We start from the raw sequence: 19,326 nt of genomic DNA on the forward strand, positions 1-19,326 counted from the left end.
TACGAGTTTTCGGTTATGCCTTTTGGCCTAACCAACGCACCAGCCGTATTTATGGATCTCATGAATCGAGTATGCAAGGCGTACCTCGACAAATTTGTGATTGTTTTCATTGATGATATTCTCGTCTACTCCAAGAACGAAGCTGACCACGAAGAGCACTTAAGGGTAATTCTGGAATTATTGAAGAAGGAACAACTATACGCTAAACTCCCGAAATGCGAATTTTGGCTTCGCGAGGTTCACTTTTTAGGACATGTGATCAACGAGAATGGTATCCATGTCGATCCCGGTAAGGTAGAGGCCATCAAAAACTGGGAAGCACCTAAGACTCCGACTGAGGTGCGACAATTCCTAGGACTGGCCGGCTACTACCGGTGTTTCATCGAGGGATTTTCAAAGATTGCTCAACCCCTCACCGCTTTGACTCACAAGGGCACTAAGTACAATTAGGGTGACGCGCAAGAATCCGCTTTTCAACTGTTGAAAACCAAACTCTGCAGCGCCCCTATTCTAGCCCTCCCCGAGGGAACGGAAAATTTTGAGGTACACTGTGACGCATCTATACAAGGTCTCGGTTGTGTGCTGATGCAACTCGAGAAGGTTATAGCCTACGCCTCTCGACAACTACGGGTTCACGAGAAGAATTACACGACCCATGATTTGGAACTCGGAGCTGTGGTGTTTGCCCTTAAGATATGAAGGCATTACTTGTACGGTACCAAGTTTACCATTTACACCGACCACAAGAGTCTCCAACATATCTACGATCAGAAGGAGCTGAACATGCGACAGCGTCGTTGGGTCGAGCTGCTCAAGGATTATGATTGTGCCATCAAGTATCACCCTGGCAAGGCCAATGTAGTGGCCGACGCCCTCAGCAGAAAAGAAAACAGATAAACCCAGACGGGTGAGAGCATTGCAACTCATGATTCATGCCAGCTTACCCGATCAGATTCGCGATGCGCAACTTGAAGCTTTGAAAGATGATAATCTTCCATCGGAACTCATGCGGGGCATGAACAAGCAACTTGAAACCAGATCGGACGGGGTCCGATATTTTGAGAACCGGATTTGGGTTCCACGATACGGAGAGTTGAGAACTCTAGTGATGGACGAAGCTCACAAGTCCCGATATTCTATCCACCCTGGCTCAGATAAAATGTATCATGATTTAAAGGCACTTTACTGGTGGCCGAACATGAAAGCCGACATTGCCACCTACGTGAGCAAATGCTTGACTTGTGCCCGAGTCAAAGTAGAATACCAGAAATCATCTGGCCTACTACAACAACCGGAACTTCCAATGTGGAAATGGGAACACATCTCAATGGATTTTATTACGGGTTTACCAAGGACACCGACGGGATGCGATACCATCTAGGTGATCGTTGACCGGTTGACTAAATCGGCACACTTCCTAGCGATTAAAGAGACGGACAAAATGGAAAGACTAACTCGTGTTTACATGAAAGAAGTGGTGTCTAGACACGGAGTGCCTGTCTCAATCATTTCTGATCGAGATTCTCGTTTCACTTCGCACTTTTGGAAGTCGCTGCAAAGCGCACTAGGCACCCGTCTCGATATGAGTACAGCATATCATCCTCAGACGGATGGGCAAAGTGAACGAACTATTCAGACCCTGGAGGATATGTTGCGTGCATGCGTTTTAGATTTCGGAAAAAGTTGGGAACCCCACTTACCCTTGGTAGAGTTTTCGTACAATAACAGCTACCACGCAAGTATTAAGGCAGCGCCGTTTGAAGCGCTGTACGGACGGAAGTGTCGATCACCACTCTGCTGGGCAGAGGTGGGTGACAGCCAAATCACTGGTCCAGAACTGGTACTCGAAACCTCGGAAAAGATTGCTCAAATCCGAAATCGCATGGCAGCAGCACGAGATCGCCAAAAGAGTTACGCCGACAAGCGCCGAAAACCTCTCGAATTTCAAGTGAACGATCGAGTGTTACTCAAAGTCTCACCTTGGAAAGGTGTGGTTCGCTTTGGTAAGCGAAACAAACTCAACCCACGATATGTTGGTCCTTACCAGATAACTGAGCGCATTGGTCCGGTGGCTTACCGACTGGACCTACCAACGGAACTCAGTGGCGTACACGATGTATTCCACGTATCAAATTTGAAGAAATGTCTTTATGACGAAACCCAAGTAGTCCCTTTGGAGGAACTACAAGTTGATGAACAGTTACGTTTCATTGAGGAACCAGTCGAGGTTTTGGATTGGGAAACCAAAACGCTCAAGCACAGCAAAATTCCAATCGTTAAGGTTCGATGGAACTCGAGACGTGGACCGGAGTTCACGTGGGAACGCGAGGATCAAATGATGAAAAAGTATCCTCACCTTTTTGAAGGGCTAACCAAACACAGAAAACCGCGAAACCCGGCAAACCGTCAGACATCACCGGAGGTATGAATTAAATTTCGGGACGAAATTTCTTTCTACTAGGGGATGATATGACAAACCGAAAATTTTTCTTACTTTTTCAGACACTCATCACGACTTGACTCAAATTTTCGGGACGAAAATTCTTTAACATGGGAATGATGTGACAATCGTCAATTTCAGGTTAACTCCGTTAACTCAACTCCGTCAAATCAAACTTAAGATAATTGAATCTATAACGCACACTTCAATACATTTAAACTAGGGTTTAAATGACGCTTAACACTTACTACATGTGTAGTCTTTCGGGAATTGCACCGAAACGCAAACGAGTTGACGCAAACGATTGATGAATAAACGAAAAACGTCAAAACAGTAATTATGTGATAATTATGTGTTAGACTTATGTGTTATGTGATAACATGGTTATAAACGTTAACTCAAGATGTAAACAAGTTAATTTAAGCTAGGAAAAGTAATACTTAGAAGTGGAGGGGCCAAAGTGTAACATAGATTATTATAAATACATCATTAACAATTAACCCTAACTTAATTTTCTTTTTCCTTTTCCTCTACCCCGATCGCGGCAGCCCCTTCACCCTCCATCTTTGCGATCGGCAGCTCACACACACCCACATATCACCTCGTTTTGATATTGTTCGTCAAAATCGGAGCATCCTACACTCGTTTCTAAGCACCCCTCACGTTTCCCTTGGTTTACTTCTGCGTTTTAAGGTATAAATATGAAACCCTAACTATTGAATATCATATTAAGTGTTCTTATGATTGATTATGTATTGGTTGTTGATATTGAGGATCATATGTGATTTTGAACGGTGAAAGATTGATGAATCGTTGATTGTTTGTAAACCCTAGAGGGTTGCTACTGATTTTCTATGATTAATTATGTGTATTACATGTTTTGGGTTATGTAGTATGCTTAGGATGCATGTTAGATGATTGTTTAGGCTTGCTGAGTTTTTGACAGCAGTAATTGTTAAGATTGATGTGTAACTCGTTGAATATAAAAGCAAACTGAGCAAATTATGAGTCTACAAGGTAGTACTCTGAGTCTAGTTTTCAGAAAGTCCAACCACGCCAAATTTGGAGGTGTTTTGGTTGGTTAAACGATTTAATTGTGATTAAAGGTCAAAACTGGTACTGGACAGATTGTAAGTTATGTTTAGACGACTGTAAATAAATGTTAATGTGGAAATTGGTTGAGGTTGTTAACACTACAGGGTACTTTGTTGAGTCTAGTTTTCATAAAGTCCAAACTTGTAATTTTTGGACAAGTAAAGGTTAACTTTTATGATTTTACAAAAACGTTGTGCAAAGCTGAGCTGTTAGACCTGCTGTTAGGTTGTTTTGTAAATGTTATATCTCATGAACTACGAGACCAATTGGGTTGGTTCCACTTCTGGAAGTTGACTCATTGAGTTAGGAACCAAACCCAAGTGGTCTTGCATTTATTGGATTTTTCGTTTAACGGGAATTGCAAATAACATTCTGTTGTGCATGAATCTGACTGTTATGAGTTTGCTGTAATGATTTGATGATTGTGAGAAAACTATGAGGAATAAAAATGTAATAAAATATGTTCTGGAAACCTAAGACATATGTGCTTCTGTGATGATTTTTGGTAAATTAATTGAGATGCTATGATCGGTTAAATAGTACAATCTTTCTAGTAGGATTTCTGTCTCGGTGAAACTAGCTGCTGAGTTGTGTAAAAATGCATGAAATATGATATTTGTTATGTAATTGTTATGTTTTAACCAAAATACCCTTGCGGGGAATAGTTGCTAATTGATTGCCATGATTTGACCAAGTTGCCCTTATGGGGAAAAATGGCTAGTTAATTGTTATTTGTTGACCAAAATGCCCTTACGGGGAATAATTGCTAGTAATGTACGTTATGAATACATGACACGTATATGATTGCTTACACATGTGATGTGTCACAAAAACACTTGTGAAAGTCACACACGATTCACAAACGAAACACGAAACATGTTATGTGCATAGGTATTATGTGCCGGGTCTAGAGGCTCGATAATATTCCGACACTTAGAAAAATCTTTTTGTTGTTTTAGAACGTTAGAGAGAGTTTTTCGGTGACGCGCATCTTGGTGATTTATTTTGGGAAATTCTTCGCAAACAGTGAGTTTCACTTTCCCCTCTTTAAACTGTTTTTAAACGCTTTTCTTTTGGGGGAGATAACATACTCCACAACGCATTTTAAGATTTTGTTATAAATTATATATCACTTGTAAAGGCTAAGTGGCAAACGAAACATTTGAAGTCCTACACATCGAACCGGTTAATATTTAGAATAGCGAGTCACTGTTGAGTAGTACTACTGGGTTTGACAAACCCCACCCAACGCTAAACTCGACTGGAGGTCGAGCGGGTGTAATTTTGGCTAACACTTACCATGGTTTGGAGGACCTGGTGACAAGGCACTTACTAAACGAGTCAGCTCCGGTGTCGAACACTTAGTAATACTTGTTGTATAGACTAGCTACCTATCGATATATAATTTGACATAACACTATCTGGTAACGCAAAACGCCGTAACGTGGTTACGCAAAACACAAAACGCCGTAACGTGGTTACGCAAAACGCCGTAACGTGGTTACGCAAAACGCTTAACGCAAAACGCCGTAACGTGGTTACGCAAAACGCAAAACGCTTAACGCAAACGCTAAACGATTTATTTTTATATAACTTGTGAACTCACCAACCTTGTGTTGACACTTTTAGTATGTTATTCTCAGGTAGCCGAGGCGGGCGCGCGGTTTAGGGACATGCATTGTGTGATAAACTTTTAACTATGCAAACTTGTTTTAACTGTTATCCTTGGTTTTTAAATCGTCCTGCGTGACGTAACATTGTTCTATGGTTTTACGTTTCCGCACTTATTTTCATTTAAACGTTTTTATGGTTTGATTATAACTGATGATTCCGATCCTGTTAGTTCACACCATCTGACGGTAAAACTCCGTTAGTGGATTTTGAGGGTGTGACATAATCCACATCAATAGCTGTTAAATTTGGGGACAATTGTTAGGGCTCGGATTTTCGGTATCCTCAGCCAGCAGTATGTTCGGGATAACTTCAAGATATGGTATCTTCCGAGGTAACAGGTATCCTAAATATATTGTATAAATTAACAATTTGCTCGCTATTTTCCTTGTTTAAACAGGTCAAAGGACGTTGCCATGATCTCCCGGAGACTCGGACCTGCAGTTATTAGTGCGTGGTTAAAAAGGAAACGTGGGAAACAATTTATTTGCAGCCTTTCCATGTTTACCAGGTCAAAAGATGTCACCATGATTGCCTAAAGACCCGGACTTGCCGTTAATAGGACGTGCTGGAAAAGGAAAACGTGCTAAATTGAGGGAATAAAATCCTCGTGTTCAAGCATTTTTACATTCATTTCATACAAGCACCAAGTACCGATTACTAATTTAGTTACAAAATCATTGTTGTTAATTTTTGACCAAAAAAAGTTTCAAAACACAATTCAAGGTAAATAGGGAATGGTGGAAATCCCAACTTGCTGGACGATAGGCTGAAGGTTCTCAAAGGTCAAGGTTTCAGAAGTATGCCCAACTGCCTCACCCTTCTTTCTCTTCTTCGATGAGGAGGGCTTGCTCTTGGAAGACGGAACAGATGGTTTGGAAACTTCAGCAATGGTTGGCTCTTTTCTCTTGATGATGTTCTCAAGATCCTCCAGCATAAAATCTTGCTTGGCTAAGAAAGAAACTAGAATCCACATAATTATGAAAAGACAGCTTGGAATCATGATTGGGATACTCACCAGAGAAGGATCCTTTGAACGTTTTTAAATTCAGGATCCTCTAAAGTAAAAGGATAATGGATCTTGCCGATCAAGACATATTTACAAAATGGAGAAATCCCAGCTAACGAAAACAATCATAGATCCTTTCGAATGAAAGTATCTTATTTTATTTTGTTATATGATGTTTTGTACAGGAAATCATTAGAAGGTCCCTATCTTAGATGTCTTGAGGATCCTGAGATCCAAGAGGTATTAAAGGATTTTCACGAAGGAGATTATAGCAACCACACTGGGGAGGGGGGGAGACCACTCTTCTCCAAAGTACTAAGAACATGATACTATTGGCCAACTATGAAAAATATGCTATGGATTATGCTAAAAAATGTGATGCTTGTCAAAGATATAGCAATGTGCTTCACCAACCAGCAGAAAGCTATGAAATGCAAATGAGTGTTTAAAGTTAAACACAATGCAGATGGGACGGTTAAGCGTTATAAAGCAAGATTGGTGATGCGAGGTGAAACTCAAAAAGAGGGGATTCATTATAATGAAACGTTTTCTCCTTTTATCAAGATGACTATCAAAGCTTTATAGTTGTCGCTACAAAACGAAGTTGGCCTCTATTTCAGCTTGATGTTAGCAATGCTTTTCTTCATGGGGATTTAGATGAAGATATCTATATGTTGTCACCACCTGGTATGCAACTTCCTGATAACCAGGTGCTTAAACTTTAAAAATCCTTATATGGTTTGAAACAAGCTTCTCGACAATGGTATGGGAAATTGTCTTCCGCATTAAAGTCAAGGGGGTATGTGGTTTTTCAAAATGATCATTCCTTGTTTTCAAAGTTTATGGGATCATCAGTGGTTTATGTTGCTGTATATATCGATGACATTTTAGTCACTGGGAACAATTTGGAAGAGATCAATAAACTCAAGACTTTCCTGGATTTATCTTTTAAAATCAAAGATCCGGGAAGTCTCAATTAATTTTTAGGAATGGAGGTTCTTTACACTACAGAAGGTGTTATCATGTGTCAACGCAAGTTTGCTAAAGACATGCTTTCTGAATTTGATACTTCCAGTCTTTCTGTCACTAACTCTCCATTGCCTCATCATTTACAACTCAAAGCTCATGAGGGACTCGTTCTTGATGATCCTTTATGATATAGGAAACTTGTTGGTAAACTTAATTACCTTACTCACACAAGACCTGATATTGCCTTTGCTGTTCAATTTCTGAGTCAATTCATGCAAGATCCGAGGATGTCTCATTGGAATGCAGCTCTTCACACTCTCTTATATGTCAAAGGAACTTTATCTCAATGATTATTCTTCAACAATAATCCTTCCTTTACTCTGTAGCATTCTGTGATTCGGACTGGGTAGGTTGTCCTTATACTCGTTGCTCAGTTAGTGGTTTTTATGTTTCACTTGGGGCTCCGATTTCTTGGAAATCTTAGAAGTAGCCTACTGTTTCTTTGAGCTCAAATGAAGCCGGGTACCGTTCTCTTAGACGTGTGACGGCTGAACTTGCATGGCTGACAAGACTTCTCTCGGAATTTAATGTTCCTAACATTACTCTTGTTAAACTCAAATGTGATATTCAGGCTACAATCCATATTGCAAAGAATCATGTATTTCATGAGTGGACTAAACACATTGAAATAGGTTGTCATTTTGTTCGAGCATAGTTACATGAGGCCTTAGTGACTCTGGTGCATACGAACACGCAAGATCAATGAGCTTACCAGGGCCTCATTTTCACTCTCTTTTATGCAAGTTGGGGTTTTCTCAACCTCCAACTTGGGGGGGGGGTCACACCCCAACCTAAGACGGAAATGCCGGGGCATGATCCGATTGCTCACAGCTCAAAGATACTATCATGAATATAAATGACAATATCTAATTAATTATTTTATTCAAAGAATACACACAATATCCAAATACAACAAAGCTATTCAAGTAAACAAATATAATAAGTTTAAATCCATGTTTGTCTTCAATAAAACCCTAAGGTCTTTCTAAGTGTCCATACTTCAAATTCAAGCAACCTGCATATGCGTAGAAAATAGAGTTTGTCAACATAAAGTTGCGTGAGAATATCGCCAGTTTTGCATGTCAATATAAATAAGCATAATGTGATAAGTGCGGTAAATGTAATCAAACCACAAACAAGTATGTAGACCGTTGCCAAGCGAATCGGACGTTGGTCAATAGCATGAGCACCCAATACATGGGAATATGTTGTACCCCTCCGAATATACGAATAAATGAATAATTAATACAAGTAAGCATGTAACACGTATATTTAATTAAGTCACACACAATTACACATATGCTATAGTTTGATATACGTATATATATATATATATATAGAGAGAGAGAGAGAGAGTATGAAATACGAATAATACGCATATGTCCCCAAAATGTTTAGAAAAACTTAGTAAAATAGGGGAATGATAAACTCACCTTAGATTAATGACAAGCGAATATAAAAATGAATAAGCGAGTTAACGAATAAGCGAGTCGTCTAATACGCGTCAAACAAGATTAACAACTCAGAACCTGAAACTTTGAGATATGATAATATGAGTAAAACTAACTCGTTGCCGCTGGAATCAATCCAAACGGACGTTTAGAATTCAAGTTATGTTTGTTTTAAGATTTAAGCGAGCTGGTACTGACCAGAATTCGAACAGCGAGTCAGAAGTCGGGTTTTGGTCAGTAGCCTTAAAACTTCGTTACAAGAATAAAAATCTTCTAGACCGAATGTTGAATCCGACCAGAAGTATGAGAAAACGTTAAGTCGAACTTGTTGACTGATTTGCCCTTTAACGAGTTTTAAACGACTTGACCAGTCAACACCCTTCAACCACCAAAATTTATTGAAGGTTATTAACTAGGGAATATGTATGAACGATTTCTATGTTTACAACTAACTCGGAAAGTGAAAGAATAAACAGAAACGACGAGTCAAAGGTCCACACGTATGCAATGTCAATCGTTTATGAGTGTATCTTTAACCAAATAAGCAAAAACCGAAGAGTTTATGATGAGCAGAGGTATGTGACGGCTGGGATTAGTATATTAGGGTATGAGGAAAGTTTATGACAGAGATTATGAGGATTGTTTATATAGAACACTAAAACGAACCATATTTAGTAAATTCACTCATTTAGGAAACCGAATATGTATTTAATGACTAAATCAATGAAATAAGTTGTAGATTTCGTACATGATCAGTAATTTATGAATATGGACTTGTATTTTAGTTATAATCCTTTTCTTGGGGCTTAATTCACTCGATTTTGTCCTAAAATAAGTGATTTCGATGCTAAAAACGAACTAAGAACCAAAAATAACAACACGATCTGACTAGTTGCACCATGGCGCTGCACGGCCACCTTGAGGGTGTGCCGTCGCGCAGCGCTCCGGGAACCAGGAGAGGGAAGTTTCAATTTTTACATATTTAGTCCTTGTAGTTTGTTATTTGGTCAATATTTGAACATTTTAAGAAATAAATAGAAAATAAACAATGTGTAAAGGATAAAGGGCCTAAAGTGAACATTATAAACTTAATTACTTATAAACATTTGATTTTTAATTTATAATAAAGATCCCAAAATATTCCGGGTTGGGTTAAACGCAAACGAATACGGGTTTAGAAAATTCCGAAATGTTACAGGGTGTAAGCGTATAAGTATATTAGAGACATGCACGTCGTGTATGTTATACGGCTGTAAGTACTTAAGGGGGTGTAAGCGTATAAGTATATTAGAGACATACACACCGTATATGTTGTACGGCATGCAACATACACGCCGTATAACATACACAGCGTGTATGTATGGGTATATATATATATGGTTTGCTTATTTCTTGTATGTAATTTTGCATTATGAGGTAATAGAATTTTCCTTCCCTGCTTTATTTTTTCTTTTCTTTATGTGTCGTTCTTCTATGATTACAAATTGTCCACATCTCAAACGAGATTTCAATCGTTCATCATTACATTCATTAGTGTGACGTTCAAGGATGGCACCAATCCATTCCAAGAGAAAACCGACAGCTCGTAAAACCCCTGAATTGCCTATACCTGAGAGCTCATTGACAACAAGAATTTTATGTTGGAAATAAGATCCGAACTAGTTGCCAAAGTCTTATCCACCCCAGCTTAGTGTTAATGGACCAAGTTCATGACTTTCGTTTTAATGTTTATTCCAAAGGCTACATAACTTTTTACAGGATCAAATAACTTCTTCCTTCGTTTTTTCTTTCCTTTTTTTTTCCCAGTTTTTGATCGGCAACTTTCATTAAACAACTAGCAAGGTGCTGGAAACCGACCAAACAAAATAAGATTTGCTATAAGAAATGACACAAATCCTTCCATAAAATGCTATCCCTAGATGATTTATTTTTAATCTACAGGTAACCCAAGGATTTAATGTCCTCAACTATCTTAGAAATATAAATATTATCGAATATAAGCTCGTTCCTTGTCTTCCAAATACAACAACATACAATGAGAATGATGTCGTGTATTACCTTTTTTTTTCTTCAATCAAGATTCCTAGATTCATGAACTTAAGCAAGTTCCGGACAAAGAAAACGTAAATAAGAGGGATAAATACCAACTATTAACAAATTGGTAAACCAAAAGGCAAAATAGCATGAGGAAAAGAAGATGATCGCTACACGATCAAATAGCTATTTAAGTGTTTACTTTTGTTAAGTCGAAATCATTATTTTTTGAACGGACTCTGAAGTTTGACCAAAACCGTTACGTTGACCATGCCCTGTGATACGCTGTTTTCCTTACCACCGACCTTATTAACACCAAACAGAAAGAAGATAAATAAACAATGAATTATTAATCAACATAAAGCCACGCAATTCATGTGTCTATGTCACTTCTTCTTCCCTATAAAAATTAACCACATATCATATCCATCACCAGTGTCACAAAAATCTATAAATCTGCATCACATCATCTTCATTCATTCATATATCAACCAACATTTGAAAAAATTTTAAGGTTTGTATGTATTAATAATATTTCACATATGAACTGGGCTAACACTTTTTTTTAAATGTAGCATCTTGTTGTAAACATGAAAACAAGGCATTTGGGCTCACCTTCTGTGATCGTAATCGGTGGTGGGATTGCGGGTATAGCTGCGGCTCGTGCTCTCCATGATGCTTCATTTCAGGTATGTTATTAATTGTCTTGATCATATGTAAAAGGGGATATGCTAGTAGTGTTAGTGTGTTACTGATCAAGTTACATGATATTCAGGTTGTTTTACTCGAGTCTCGTGAGAGAATTGGTGGCCGGACGTGTACCGATTACTCGTTTGGCTTTCCTGTAGATTTAGGGGCATCGTGGTGAGTGGTCATGTTATAGATCCTTGATTTATTTGCATACACTTGTTTGTAGGGGTATTGGTTCAATATGGGTTGCAAGCAAAACGGGTTTGGGTCAAAAATGGGTCGTTTTTTTAAAAAAAACATCAATTTGGCTTGCTCCTGGAGTTGGGTTGAAATAAGTTGTTTTTAGAGAAAAAAGTACCAATAAAGGGTTTACAAGCTATATTTTCTTATGATGGTTATTGGCGGAGAAGGAGGTGGCAGGCGGTGGTGCCATGGTGGTGGAGACAGTGGCGGTGTCGGTGCCAATGACAGTGGAGTGTCGGTGGCGTTGATGGTTTCGTGTCGGCAACAAGTAGTGGTGGAGACAAACAATAGCCATGAGTGGAAATAACCCATTTGGACCCTTTTAAGTTAGCAAGTTTACATTAGTTACCCGTTTTTACCTGTTGACTAATTTAAGTAAACCAAATTGACCCGTTGACTAATTTAAGTAGACCAAATTAACCCGTTGATTGATTTGAAATGACTCAAATGAACTCATGTATAATTTATTTTTGCCTAAATCAACTCGTTCTTTGAAGAATGGGCCATGATTGCGCCATATACCTGTCTGTAAGTATATCCCCAGACTCTACTTATAGACAGGTACACTCTGGTATGATTGAGATTACACCGGGTATGTTTGCCGTTGTTGCTATATGTAACTATATGCTTATGATGCTGCAGGTTGCATGGTGTTTGCAAAAAGAATCCCTTGGCCCCCATCATCGGAAGACTTGGATTACCTTTATATCGTACAAGCGGTGACAACTCAGTGTTGTATGACCATGACTTGGAGAGGTAAGCTCATTTCTAAAACTAAAGTTAAGGTTTTTAAAAATTCATTGTTACAGATGTATTCTTTCTTCAGTTATGCCTTATTTGACAAGGATGGGAATCAAGTTCCTCAAGAACTAGTCTCACGGGTCGGGGAAACATTTGAAATCATATTAGAAGAGGTATTGTAGGCAATTTTTTTATTAAACAAGCACGGTATATAGTACAAGCAATATCTTTTGTTTGACTTGTGGAGTGAATTTTGTGCAGACGAATAAAGTTAGAGAAGAGTTTACTGAAGATTCGTCTATACACCGGGCATTGTCAATTGTGTTTGAAAGAAACCCAAAACTAAGGTTAAATAACTTAATTTAAACTACCATGATGACCTATGTAAAGAGATAATAATCATGACAAAATGTAAAAGTTTTTATTTTTACAGGCTGGAGGGGCTTGCTCATAATGTGTTACAGTGGTACTTGTGTAGAATGGAAGGCTGGTTTGCTGCTGATGCTGATACCATCTCTCTTAAATGTTGGGACAAGGTTTGTTTTTGTTTTTTATTTTCATTTTTTAAGGTAGTTAGAAGTGTCGTCTTACGTCTTATTTATGCTACCTGATGTACAGGAAGTGTTGCTTCCAGGCGGGCATGGACTCATGGTCCGGGGTTACCAACCGGTCTTAAACACGCTTGCCAAAGGCCTCCATATTTGCTTGGGTCACAGGTAAAGAAAACTGTTTCTATGACTATCTGATTATATGTGTTTGCGTGCATTTCTTATATGCGATATGTTAATTGTTTTTAAAGGGTAGAGAAGATAACGAGGCGGACTAATGGTGTGAAGGTCACGGTTGAAAACGGTAGAACATTCTTTGCGGATGCAGCCATAGTGGCGGTCCCGCTAGGTGTTTTGAAGTCAAACACAATCAGTTTCGAGCCGAGACTACCCGAATGGAAGGAAGAAGCCATAGCCGACCTTGGAATTGGAATCGAGAACAAGATAGCTTTGCATTTTGACAAAGTGTTTTGGCCAAATGTAGAGTTTTTAGGAGTGGTTGCTGAAACCTCGTACGGATGCAGTTACTTCCTTAATCTTCACAAAGCCACGGGTCACCCAGTGCTCGTTTACATGCCTGCAGGCCAGCTGGCAAGAGATATTGAGAAAATGTCGGATGAGGCTGCAGCTAGTTTTGCTTTTATGCAACTTAAGAAAATTCTCCCTAATGCTTCCGACCCGGTAACATACATTAGAAAACCGACTTTCAAATGGCTAGACCGTTAAAGTTTTAATTTTTTTGGTGTCTTGTTTTACGCAGATTCAGTTTCTGGTATCTCATTGGAGCACTGATGTAAATACACTAGGTTCATATAGCTATGATAGAGTCGGGAAACCGCATGAGCTATATGACAAGCTAAGGATCCCAGTGGATAATTTGTTTTTTGCAGGAGAAGCAACAAGTGCTGATACCCGGGGTCGGTACACGGGGCCTACTCGACCGGATTAATGGCTGCAGAGGAATGCAGAATGCGTGTTCTTGAACGGTATGGCGAGTTGGATCTTTTCCAGCCTGTTATGGGTGAAGATTCCCACGCCTCGGTGCCATTGTTGATTTCTCGTATGTAAATAACTAGTAGTGTATAGTTCAATGCTAATATAAAAAATATAAACTTAATGTTTTTCTACTGCCAAAAGGATCCGATTACAAATCTACAATATTAAGCATGTAATCATGTTGTGGCATTTCAAAATCTGCATCGGTTAATTGTTTGGCTATAAAATTCATCATGTCGTATATTTGTTCAAACTGAGGATGAGTTTTATCATGAGCTATGAACCTGTGGGTCGACCCGAGAATCTCTACGAAGCTCCAACCAGGCGACTTCTTCACGCCTCTTTTCTCCATTGCTTCTCTCAAAGTTCTGGCTTTATCCCATCTCTTAATCACTGCATAAACGTTTGATAAACCGACATATCTCCCGTCATGATCGGGTTCTAGTTCTAGAAGCTTCTTTCCCACTAACTCAGCAAGATCAAGATTTCTATGGTTGATGCAGCCATTGAAAAGAGCACCTAACATGGAAGCTGTCAGTTCCATTGGCATTTGAGTTAGAAATGTGTACGCCTCCATGAGTTTTCCTGCTCGTGCTAACGCATCCATCATGCAAGCATAATGTTCAGTCTTGGGTTTCATATTGTTATCAGTAAGGCACTTGAAATAGTGCCACGCTTCGCTTACTAAACCGCCATGAGCACAAGCGCTTAGTATGCATACGTACGTGATCTCATCAGGGGTAATACCAGCATTCTGCATTTCTGTAAACATGTCAAGTGATTCATGAACGAACCCGTGTGTAGCAAGCCCACCAATCATTTCATTCCAAATTAAAACATCAGTTTGCTTCCTGGAAGCTTCACGAAACACGGTTAGCGCCTTATCTACCGCTCCACATTTAGCATACATATCCACAAGTGAAGTTCTTAAAACCAAAGTTAAAGTTATTCTCTTATCGGTAATGTAACGATGCATCATGATCCCTTGATCAAGTGCACCTAAATGAGCACAAGCACCCAACACACTCACCATGGTCACCTCATTCGCATTGACACCCGATTCATGCATCTTTTCGAAGATATCTAGCGCCTCATTATACTCACCACTCTTAGCATACCCATCAATCATCGAGCTCCACGACACCACATCACGCTCCGGCATTAAATCAAAAACTTCCCTTGCCAACACCACTTCCCTACACTTAACATAACAATCCAACATCGAGTTCCACGAAACCAAATTCTTCTTGGGCATTTCATCGAACAGTTGGCGTGCATAGTTTGCGTCCTTAAACGAACCCACAAAATGAATCGACGAATTCTTAACGAACCTATCCGCCACAAACCCGACTCTAACAACCCGCCCGTGGACCGATAACCAAGCCGAACTTCCTGTAAATGCGACGCGGCCTTGGTTAAAAACGGATAAGTTAAATGATCTGGGGCCACACCAGTTCGCAGCATTTCGATGAAAACAGATATTGATTTGTTCGGGTTTCGGGTTTTTGAGTAGCCCCTAATGATGGTGTTCCAGTTGAATACAGTTGGGTTAGGAAGCTGGAGAAAAATGGCGTATGCATAGTCCATGTTATTGGAATAAGTGGCTGCAAAAGTTAAGAATCTTGATGTGAATGCATCTTGTTGAATCAGAGGGATCCCAAATGTAATAATGATTGAATGCATTTGCTTGAATTCATGGAGTGATTTGCAGTTTTCGAGTAAGGTGATTAGATTGCCATTTTTGCATAATAATGCAGCAGCATTCAACATCGGATGTGTTTAGCAATACTTGGTTTCGTTGGTTGCCAACTTATCCTGGTATTTATATAGCTTTATCTGTCGTCCGTTTTCATCTATCCATTTGTCCGATTTGTAACCCAATGAAATCCTTCCACCTGTTAACAATATTGGCCATCAGACTGTTTTGATTGGCCACCGACTATTTTTTATAAAAATCTAACCCTTTAGATTGGCCACCCGACCGAACTTTAAAAAGTTAGATCCGACATAAACAAAACTTTAAACAGTCGCCGGATGTTTAATAATTTGTCGGTTTCGAGCAACATCTGTCAGTTTTTTTTTTAAACAAGCGGACCTGCCTTTTTATACGAACATGTGTCCGGTTGTGGTTGATGTTTCTACAAATGGGGGCTATTTATACCATTATTATTCTCATTATATAAATATGATAAAATAACTAAATAAAAATTGTTATGTCACATTTAATATATATATATATTTCATTATATCTATATTTATATTTCATTATAATACATACATGCAACCTTTCAAATTCCTATCATCTCTCTTCTTAAGACGTTGATAAATTAAATACCTCACTAATCTCTCGGGCAACTCTCCAATCTCCGGCTTTCCGTTCAATCAATTAGTCCTCCCTCTACGTTTAATCGTCTTCTCGCCTACCCTAATTAATGATGGGTTTCAACTGTAACATCATTGTATATTCTATTGGGCAGTTGAAGATCCAATGATTCCTAAGCTCATCCTGATTAAATCCCCGCTTCTCCATGGTAGTTGTTTGCAACAACCTCCAGCCCTAATCGATTATCTGCTTCTTAATTCCCCAATCTCATCAACTAATTCTGTTTTCGATTGATTTCGTTGTCTCAATCCGGATGAAAATGTATTGTGATAACATATATTCATGTCAAAATCATTTCATAACGGTTCAGGTAAGCGTTTTTGTGATTTCAAACTGATGACTGTTGGTTTTTAATTTGGTCATTTTTTTGTGAATATTAGTATCCATGTAGTGGCAAATATGCACAAAAGGAAAGCTGGCAAGGCACGAGAAGCTAATGCGTTTATTGCACCTCCTGATATTTTTATAATTTTGTTCAAATTATATGATTTTTGAAAAAAAAAAAAAAAAGTAGTATTCAACTATTGATGTTTATTGCACTTATAATTTTGTTCAAAATTTTATGTTTTTTGAACATAAAAGGAGTATTCAACTATTGATGGTTTTTCAGGAGGTTATGGAACCATGGAGGAAGCTTTAGAATGGTCACAAGTTGGAATCCGTAAAAAACCCGTGAGTTGTTTCAGGTTATATTATTACATCTTTAATGGGCCAAACACATATAGTAGATAACTCAATTTGTGGTAAAATTTGATGAATTTGCATGTATTAGTTGAAGGCAATGCATGCTCGAGATCCATGGTGCTCAACAGACTGTCATTCCTAAATGCGCTCAATGCTCCCATGGTTACATTTCTAATCTTGGATTTTGGGTCAATGGTTATCTTTTAAGTTTTAATTACATGGTAGCTTAAAAGGTAAGTATTTAGTTTTGTTTCAGGGTCATAGGCGGTTTCCACGAGATAAGCTTATGCAAGGATATGTGCACATCTTACCCCGTCTCTAATATTGGATTTTGGGTCAACGGTTATCTTTTAAGTTTTAATTATATGATAGCTTAAAATGTAATTATTTAGTTTTGTTTCAAGGTCATAGACGGTTTCCACGAGATAAGCTTATGCAAGGATATGCTCACATCTTACCCCGTCCCGGGACGCAAGGACGGTAATTTTGTTTTTTTTAAATAACATAACCTAACTTTTTCTCTTTTTACCACTATTGTTGACTTTTTGTTTCCATTCTATTACCTTATAGCAGTTTTTTTTACCACCATTGACTTTTTTTCCATTCTTTTTACCACCGTTGTTGGCATTAATCTTGAAGTTTTTTTTTCCATTCTATTACCTCAGTTAAAAAGCTCAGAAACATTAATTGACCAGCTTCAATTTAAGTTTGGTATATATTGTAATAGTTGGCCTCAATCTATAAACTTCAAGCTGTTTGTCGAAGAGGCCTAGATTGTCTTCTGCTTCTAAACCTTCTATTGCTGCTTAGGTTGTTGTTAACAGGTATGGAGTCTGTTTCAGGGTGTTAAGTCGTGATGCTTATGCTGTCATTGAGTGAGACCTTGGTTTTGATTTGATACATTTTTGTTATAAGTTTGTTTGACCTATTGATTATCGTTCATTAATGTATTTTGATTATTGATGGCTTTATGCATCATTTGTCATCTTGGATCTTTAAGATATTGTTGCTTATACTGAAACGGAATAGATCTAATTTGTTCAACTTCATTAGAAGTAATGTTGAAGCGATATGATGTGCCGTTGTCGTAATTTTGTGTTTTTTAAATAACATAACCTGACTTTTTCTCTTTTTACTAACGTTGTTGACTTTTTTTTTCCATTCTATTATAGCAGTTTTTTTTTACCACCGTTGTTGACTTTTTTTTCCATTCTTTTTACCACCCGTTGTTGGCATTAATCTTGAAGTTTTTTTTCCCATTCTATTACCTCAGTTAAAAAGCTCAAAAACATTAATTGACCAGCTTCAATTTAAATTTGGTATATATTGTAATAGTGGGCCTCAATCTATAAACTTCAAGCTGTTTGTCAACTACGCTTAGCTTAAGTTAAGTACTTATGATGCTTTTAAATAGTTTAAGTTATGCGTTTAATTGTGATATGTTTAGATTAATTATTTTAGATTATTCATTGTTTATGGTCGAAGCTAAAATTAGCATTAGGCTGAGCCACCGGGCCATGTTATTCTACTTAGAAAATATGACTTGATGTGCATTTTAGTGGATTATTTGCTCAGTTTGAGTCCAATAACATGGTTTTGTGTAATTGATTTCAATATTTTACTTTTTTTTTTCAGGTTCAAAATCATTTTGTTACTTGACAAGGTATGCACAAAGAAAGAAGTGATGGTAATATTTCTTATAATGGTATTCTGATCTAAATGGTTCTGCACCAGTTGATCAAGTAGAGAAGGGCCCGCATAGTAAGAATGGAAAATAAAATGTTAAAGATGATAATGGTGATGGAAATATATCTAACAGCTCTCCAAATTTACAAGATATAGACACTTGACCAACCAAAGAGGATCATGCTATTCAATTTGGGGTATCTTATTTTGTTGACTATCGTTGTAAAACCAACATTTTTCTAAATATTTTCAATATTAAGCTTTTTGCTTGTGGAATATACAGGAGATGCTCAAGGAGCGTGGGATGGCTTCATTTTCCAAATGTGAGAAAGAACTTCCTAAAGTTTTGTTTGATCCACATTTTAAGGTTTGCTAAAGTCCAATATTTGTCACTTGTTAAATTATCAACATGATATTTTTCTGTTAAGTGTGTAGAAACAATATTCTTGTTGCAGCCAATACCAGTCTATAGTGCTCGAAGAGCCATATGTGATCAACATGTTTGTTGAGGTTATCATAAATGCTTTCTTTATAAATAAACATGGGAGAAATGGAGGGAAAGTGAGTGGGTATTGTGTAAGAGAAAAGAGCGAGAAAACAAGTTGAGCGGGTGTGTTCAAATTTTT

General features: G+C 38.1%; 2 pseudogenes; one reads left to right on the forward strand and one right to left on the reverse strand.

Moving 5' to 3' along the window:
* Positions 1-11,178: 11,178 nt before the first annotated feature.
* On the forward strand, positions 11,179-14,046 carry LOC143553128 (polyamine oxidase 2-like; annotated as a pseudogene).
* Positions 14,047-14,095: 49 nt separating this feature from the next.
* LOC143553129 (pentatricopeptide repeat-containing protein At5g08305 pseudogene) lies at positions 14,096-15,717 on the reverse strand (annotated as a pseudogene).
* Positions 15,718-19,326: the final 3,609 nt, after the last annotated feature.

Source organism: Bidens hawaiensis, unplaced genomic scaffold (assembly GCF_021521415.1).
Source record: "Bidens hawaiensis isolate Kalapana, Puna unplaced genomic scaffold, B.hawaiensis_p1.1 tig00017153_1, whole genome shotgun sequence".
In the NCBI taxonomy this organism is placed as follows: domain Eukaryota; kingdom Viridiplantae; phylum Streptophyta; class Magnoliopsida; order Asterales; family Asteraceae; genus Bidens; species Bidens hawaiensis.